Source organism: Peromyscus eremicus, chromosome 6 (genome assembly GCF_949786415.1).
Source record: "Peromyscus eremicus chromosome 6, PerEre_H2_v1, whole genome shotgun sequence".
Classification (NCBI taxonomy): Eukaryota; Metazoa; Chordata; class Mammalia; order Rodentia; family Cricetidae; genus Peromyscus; species Peromyscus eremicus.
Window position 1 is genome coordinate 75611924 of NC_081421.1, and position 7921 is coordinate 75619844.

At 51.9% G+C, this 7921-nt stretch overlaps 1 protein-coding gene across 1 annotated transcript in view; it reads right to left on the minus strand.

Moving 5' to 3' along the window:
• Vangl1 (VANGL planar cell polarity protein 1) overlaps window positions 1–6979 on the minus strand; it is a 49501-nt gene extending 42522 nt beyond the window's left edge. The window contains exon 1 of the mRNA XM_059265970.1: window positions 6875–6979. The gene's annotated coding sequence lies outside the window, so the exon portion shown is untranslated. The remainder of the gene's footprint in view (window positions 1–6874) is intronic.
• Window positions 6980–7921: the final 942 nt, after the last annotated feature.

Below are 7921 nucleotides of genomic sequence, written 5' to 3' on the forward strand. Positions count from 1 at the left end.
GGGGTTACCTGCCTTATCCTGGGTGTCTCAACTCATGACTTCACTAGGAATTTATCTCAGAATACTAATTCCTAAAGGGGAAAAAGTTTATCTCCCCACTGTCTGATGTGATTGAAAGCTAAAAAACAATAATAATGTCCCCTGAACCAAGGAATAGGTAGGGAACATAGGGTCCCGCCACTCCCAAATTAGCACATATCTGTAGGAAATGATAATTATGGAGTCAAATCCAAAGGCCACATCCTTGCCCTCCCTTTCCATGCCTTGCTCACTGTACTGATCCATCCATTTCACGTCCATATTAATAAGTAGCCAGAGACCCCGCTCAGGAATGGATGACAGAGAACTTACTGCTTCCCCTGGCCCTGCTGGTGGCTGCTTTCCAACTGGAGGCCACTCGTTCATTCCTCCTCCAATACTTGGTCCTCTGTCCCCACACCAGGATACTACTTAACAGCCGCCTGCCACCAAGAGCCAAAGCCTAGTCACGGGGAAGCATGGAGTCCAGCCCATGCTTCGCCACCTGCGAGCAGGCCCTTCCTGGCCTTCTTGAATCTCAGTCTGCTCACTTGTCAATCAGGGATCAAGGAACCAGCCACCATCTCCCAGAGAGAAGCTATAAACAGACACAGGCTTGACTTGCTTCCTAGCTGCGGGACCTCAGTCAAACGATGAAACCTCTTTGAAGTCCCATCTATAAAATGTGAGCATCAGGAGCGCTTTGATGACTATATGAGCTGACAGTGGTGGCAGCGCCCAGCATGGGCACCAGATGCCCTGGGTAAGTAAAAGTGGGTGGCCCCGAGTGCTCCCTTTGGTGGTTTCTAAACTCCACGAGCTCCTTGTCTTTCTCTTACCAAGAGGAAAGCTCAGAGGGCTGTCGGGCAAATAGCCAGCACCTCCCTCTAGGCTATCCCACCCCAGGCTTACCTGCTGCGGGCAGAATGGGGCTGCCCCTCAGGCTGCCTGCTCACTCACCAGCTATGTACTGGAACAAGGCAGTTTAACCTTGGAGCTGTAGGTTTCCTACCCAGTAAAAGGAAGCCAAGCAGCCTGCTTGGGAGGAAAGGGGGTGATTGTAAAGACTAGACATGAAACCAATCAGGCATCTCTCAAAACATGAGCTGGGCCCCCAGGCTGAACTGGCCCGTCTTTTCTCTCACCCTACTGTCTCCCAGGGTTTTCACCAGCCATTCAAATCAGCTTTCAGCACGCTGGAGTCTCCCTTCCTTTCCGCTCTGGGCTACGTTCCTTTCTCACTGGCCTTCTGGCTGGCAGACAAGCAACCTTAGAGCCGGGATGCGGAGCCTAGCATGAACCAGTCCTCTTCTCTTGATAGCCCTGGCCCGGCTCTGTTGACCTGCAGAGCCTAAGGCTTGGCGCCTTTGTCAGAAAACTGACCGTTCTTCTCTGCATTCATAATTAACCCCCCTCATCCTGATACTTGCTTCTTCTGCCTTCCAGCCTGTGACCCCTGGGTCCCCATTCCACTCTAATTCTGATGTCTCACCAACTATCGGGGAGCATCTTAGAGGGAGGGAGCCCCAACCCAGCACCCCACAACTGATTGTGTTTCTGTGCTGCCTTGCTGTTAGAGCTCAGGGCAGGTGCCTCTGCTCTGTCCCATACCCAAATCCCCAGTAAAATGACATCATTAATAGTCCCTTCCCAAGGTTATTATGAGGAATAAACAAGGTATTACCTCTAGTGCAGAGAACCCAAGTTTCATCTCCTTCCCCCTCGGCTGAAGGGCATCAATCTTTGTCCTCATTAAAATGTGGACCATCCATTAGGGCAACTCCAGGCATGTCCCTCAAAGGAAATCACAGCTCCCAACAGCCCTCCAGGAAAAGCCTTTTCCTAACCTACCAACTACCCCTTGCCCAGGTTCTCCCCGATGAGGGAATCTTGTATGAGATCTGCACCCCCTACACTGCCACTAAATCCTCCACCCCTCTCCCTCCATCGAAGAAAGTCTAAGTTAGCCAGAAACTGCCTTGAGCTTTGAGTCAAATCCAAAGGTCGCATCCTTGCCCTTTCTTCAGGCCCATCTTACCTCATTGATTTCCCTTCCTATTTCATGGCAGCCACCAGCCCCTGCTCAGCAATGCTGGAGAGAATGGCTTCAACCGAGGCACACCCCCTGCCCTTGTGAAGCTTTGCTGGTGTCTACCATTTAGCTTGATGGCACGCCTTCCTCCATCCCCCATCACGTCTTCCCCTAACACTCAAAGCACACCCTGTTATTCTTCTCCATCTCTGGGGATAAACGCCTCAGAGTCAGGAGCAATGGTCCTCCCCCTCCCCCAAGTATTCTGAACACTTCCTGAAAAATAAAGCCAAATGCTCCCTTCCCACTGACTCAGCTCCTGTCCCCAGCTGCGCTCTTATGTCCTGGCTTAGTCCTCCCACCATCCTCTGCTAGTGATGCTACCTGCCACCCCAGCCAGTCAATGAACGCGCTCCGTGCTGTTTTCAACACGCTCTGCCTTTCATCTGTGCCTCCCACCACCACCAAGCTCTGCTTGTCCTCAGGTCCTTCCCATGCTCTCCCAGCTCCTGGCAGCAGAGAGCTAACCTAGAGAACATCTCCAGGTTTCCTCACTTGACCCAGCCCACACACAGCCTGGCCCTCCTAAGTCTCTGCCTTCACCATGGTTACCAACTCTTGCCTCATCTAAGATCTGAGTGAGCAGTCAGGAAGTAAACTAATAAAAGGCAGAGTGAACTCCTTCCAGAAAAGGGCTTGACCTCAGGTCGGGGCTCCCATTTGAGGTAATAAAGACACACATCCTGATGCTTATATCTGTCAGGATGTACATACAAGGAATTAGCAAAGCGCCCGACAAGGCCAGAAGGGACACCATTATCAGCAAAGACAATAAAGTAAGGAAGAGAAATCAATTTCCCTGGGTAGCAAGCTAATGAGTGGTTGCTATGGCCAGACCGGATCGAGGCAGGTAGGGATGTACATGGGAAATCCTTGAACCTGCAACTGTCTATCATACCGCCGCTGACAAGACCTGTATTGAGTTTGGTCCAGGCAGGGTAGCAGCCAAGCTGACCTCACCTACTCGCTTCAAGTCCTCCCACGGAGTTCCCTGAACTTTAAAACACAGAATCCTTCATTCCATCAACAGTCTAGCCAGCTGTTCCAATTCCTCTAGGGCCTGGTTCTTTCCAGCCTCAGGACCTTAGCAGAGCCCAGTTTATCTGATGGGACTCATTGTTTTCAAATGCAACATTTTGCTAATTCCTCTCAGCTTAAACACACTTTGGAGAAGCCTCATTGACCCTCCAGTCCACACCTGGCCAGCCCAGCACCTGCACTCTCCCTACAGCCCTTCCAAGTCACACATTCACTTGTGTGACTACTGAACATCAGGCTCCTGAAGAGGCTCCTACGGTGCAGGGACCATGTTCCTTCCCATCTCCCCAGCTGCTGGCAAACAAGAGGCACCTAATAAATATTTGCTGACTGGATGAATGAAAACGTCCTGAGATGTGTCTATCTCAGGGCATGGAGGCACGTCTTCACCACAGAAGAAAGCTTGCAAAGAGTAGATAAAATGGAGATTTGGGGACTATCCAGAAGGTAGCCACCCTGCTGGTGCACAGGACAGCTTACTCAGCACCGGAACATATAATCCAGATGTGCTCAGGGACGACCAGCATAGTAGTTTGAGCTACTATCCAAGAGCATCCTGCTCCAGTCTGGGCCGGAGCACACCAAACCACAGGGCCTGGGGAACACTGCGGAGACAGCATCTTACAGTATGCAAGGAGCTTCCCCTACCACCCTGGACTAAAATAAGGTGGAAGTCAGTGACCTCAAGGAGAATCTTCCCCCACAGTCACATTGACATCTATAAAATACATGACTCCTACTTGAAAGAAAGACGGTGCTCAGGGGAAAAAAAATCATATAAGGGAAATAACAGGTTATGATAATGACGGTGGTAAATGTAAGCTAACCTTTATGAAAAGGAAGTTATAAAAACATCAACAGCTCTACCCAGAGCGATTAATGAAAGGGGCTCTGCTTGGGAAGGTAGGAAGCCACTGCACATCAGGTCCAGAGAATAGCACACGTGGGTTGGTTCCCTTGGAGGGTCTCGGCTTCAGAAGGACGGTGCAGAGGGATGCGACAAAGCCTGTAAGACACTTTGCTGAACTTGCACCTGGCAGTCACAAAACATTGTCCAAGTCTGTGACATGAGGCTCTGCAGGGCTCAGGCACCTGTGACAAATCCATGACCCTCTTCTAGCAACAGGACTCTTCAAAATGTATGGCTATGGGCCACCGTCCACCAGGGAAAAAAATGCCAGCCTCATTTTACCTGGCTTGGCAGATCCCAGACTAACTGCTCTTGGTTGAGTCAGTAATTACCTCTGAAACATCCCTGGCAGCTGGACAGAGATTGCTGAAGAGCTGTGAATAGTTACTATATCTATGATGGATATTTCTTTTCATGCAAACCCTTTCCCCCTAGTAGATTGTGAAGCTTCAGAAACAGATCTGATGCACACCGTATATTCCATGGTGCCAGGTACAGTGCTCTACGTGGGGTTGGGGTCCGGGTAGGAAGGGGTTGGAAACCGCGCAGCAAAGATGTGGGCAGCTTTTCTTCTGACTGCAGGAGGACCTAGGCGGCTATCAGAAACAGAGTCCTGCCATAGCCACTGAATCTCATCCTCCTTATGGAAAGCCTCGGAGCAATCACGCCTATGTAGAGCAGGGACTCTGGGCACAGTCAGCTCACTCCACAGAAATGACGACGGCACTTACAGTCTGACACCAAGTGCTTACGGTGTGTTAAGACTGAAGTCACTTGCACGAAATACCTCAATCCTCAGAACAAGTCTTTCAGGGGGACAATATAGAACGTTATGGTGCAGTTCAGCAAACAAGGTCTCTCTCATATATACAAGCAAGTGCCCCCAGTAGGGGCTTGAACTTCAGGAGACTGATTTCAGAGAGCCAAGGAAAATTGAAAGCTATGTAGCAATTACCAGAATTGTTTGTTTACTTGGAGAAGGCAACAATAGTGAATTGTTCCAAACCACATATAACCTCCCAAAGAATCCTGCAATTCAACTCCTACTTGTAGGCTGGTGGGGGGGGAGGGCAGGGGGACATGGGACTAAGGAGAATGGAAATTCATCTCAAGCAGCCTCCATGGCAGGTGAGACCTCCGATTTTTAACCAGTGTGATCAGGACCCATCCAACCCAAACTACAGCAGGCGTAAAGCAGGGTGTGTCTTTAGGTAATACATCAGAGGGATAAACAAAAGAGTATTTGCCACACTCAACACATTAATTCTTCAACAGAGGGAGTCACGGAATTGTTGCTTGGTAAGGAAACTTCAATTTCCTGTATGGTTTTTGTCCTGTTGCTCAATAAATAAGACAATAAAAAGGAGACTTGGCAAGCAGTCTCAAAAATAGGACACTCTCACAATTCTCCCACTTTACTTACAAATTAAGTCGCCACCAAGTCACACAGTCAGCACCGCAACCCTGAAAATTTCACACTGGGTGTTTTGGCTAATCATACTGGGAGTCACCAACCTTTGGAAATGCTAAATGCTCCTGGATATTTCTTTGAAATGTAGAATAAAACAGTTTCCTCCCACACATCAAAGCCTCAACTATATCACACTGATTTAATTCAATTCTAAAAACTCTAATTAGTGGTTACATAAAATGGCTAATTATGCCTCCCTGGGTTCAGACAGTTTCTGCCATCTCACTTACAGAGCCTAGGAGCTGTGTAATCAACACACCCACTGGAAGGAGAAGGCTAATTAGCATTGTTGATTGGTGACACAATTTATAATATTTTTCAGCAAATCCTGTAAAAATGTATAAACATGTCAGTGAAAACACCAGTCTTCACAGCTTGCTAGCTTTTGGAATTAGCCTATAAGAATGCTTGCATCCTGACCATAGTCCCTCTCAAAAGGGTTTTAACAAAACGCACGCGCAACCACACAGTCATCAAGATAAATAGCCCTGACACCTCCCCATGAGCTTCAGAAGGAGCTCACCTTCCCGGTGTGGGCATCATACCCGGTTTGGAGAGGTGAAAACTGAGATTGCCCAGCTCCAAGTCTCCCCTGCTCATCACGGAGCCGTCAAACTGCGGCTCCGCCCCACTCCTGCTTCCACCACCGACGCTTTTAAATTTTTATAAAGCTTCACACTTCTCTGGGCGCGTTGCTTGGGGGGCAGTTCAATGGCTGCGGGATAAAATGAGGTCCTGCCGGTGCTGCCGGGCGCGGCGAGGTTGCCCCGGACAGGGACTCCTCCTCCGGCTGGGACTGGCTGCACGCCTCTGCTCCGCCCCGGCGCTTTTGAAAGTAAACTCCTACCTGCCTGTTGCGCTCCGCGATGCGCAGCGGGCCGCGCCCCCCAGGCCTCCAGGGCTGCGGTTTTATAAGCGAAAAAGCCAGCTCGGTCCCGAAGACTCGACAGGTGACCCCGCGCCCTGGCGTGGACCCCAATCGCGTCCTGCCCTGTGTGGTGCATCTTGCCGCCCGCTGCCTCGGACACGCCGTCATTCCCCGGCCGCCGCCCCGGCACGCGCACCTAGGGGCGCACCCCAAAGGCCAGCCAAGGCAAAGGGGCGTCCGAGGTAGCGCAGGCATCCCTATGACTCGGGGTAGTGGGATGGGACAGAGAGAGCCGGGGCAGGGATGGAGGGACCCGGGTGCCGTGAAGCACGACCCTAAGGGGCTCGGGAGCTCCCGGCCCGAGGCCCCGAACCCCGATCGGAGTGCAGGGGAGCAAGGACAAGTCCAGTTGGGCCTGACCTCCCGCCCAGCTCAGTCCCCGGCCGCCGCGGCACGCCCGCCTCTCCTGGGACTCACCCCGGCGCCGGCCCGCCGTGCTACACGCCCGCGCTCTCGGCTGCAGCGCCCCGGCTCCGCGGCCTGCGCTGGGCTGCAGTGGAGGCACAGCCCCGCCGCGGTCGCCGCTCTCTGCTGCTTTCCGCTTCCTGTCCCGGCGCCGCCCCGCAGCCCCAGCCCAGCCCTGCTAGCCCAGCGCGGCGGCCAGCCAAGAGCTGCGAGCGCTGCGGCCCCCGCGGCCGGCCCGGCCCACCTGCAGCGGAGGGCGGGGCGGGTCTCCCAGGTCTCTCTCTCTCTCTCTCTCTCTCTCTCTCTCTCTCTCTCTCTCTCTCTCTCTCTCTCTCTCTCTCTCTCTCTCTCTCTCTCTCTCTCTCTCTCTCTCTCTCTCTGTCATACACACACACACACACACACACACACTCACACGCGGCCTGGCTAGGGACTGACACCCCCCCCCCCATGTGCATACACAAACACAATCCAGCAAACCTCATCCTGAATACATGACCCCGAAGTTAATGTCTCTTCACCCAGCACCCCAACATACCCCCAAGCTAACTCACTCTCTCTCTCTCTCTCTCTCTCTCTCTCTCTCTCTCTCTCTCTCTCTCTCTCTCTCTCACACACACACACACACACACACACACTTACAATAGTGCATAAAAGTCAAGCCCTCTCGTTGTTTGCCATCATCAAAGCTTCAACCCACATATTCACGTGGCTCAAGAACCATTTTCTACCCCTCCCCCCAACTCATACATATTTCAGCTCACATAACACACTTAAACGCCAATGTAGCCCAAGAGATGACCCAACCAATAACCACAAACGCCTACACCCCTACAGCAGCTTCTCCCTGCCCTCTCCTACCAGAGCAGGCATGTCCCTGCTCTCCTGGCCTACTGGAAACCGCCAGAAGAGTGCATCTCTAAAGGCAGGGAGCCAAAAGTTCCAAGCTGATTAAGACCACTTCCCTCGCTGAGCCTCGTTTCCCTGTCTGGACAGTGGTAAGGAAGCTAATGTTGACCTTGAAGGGTTGTAGTGAGAATTCGAGAAAGTGCTGAGCAG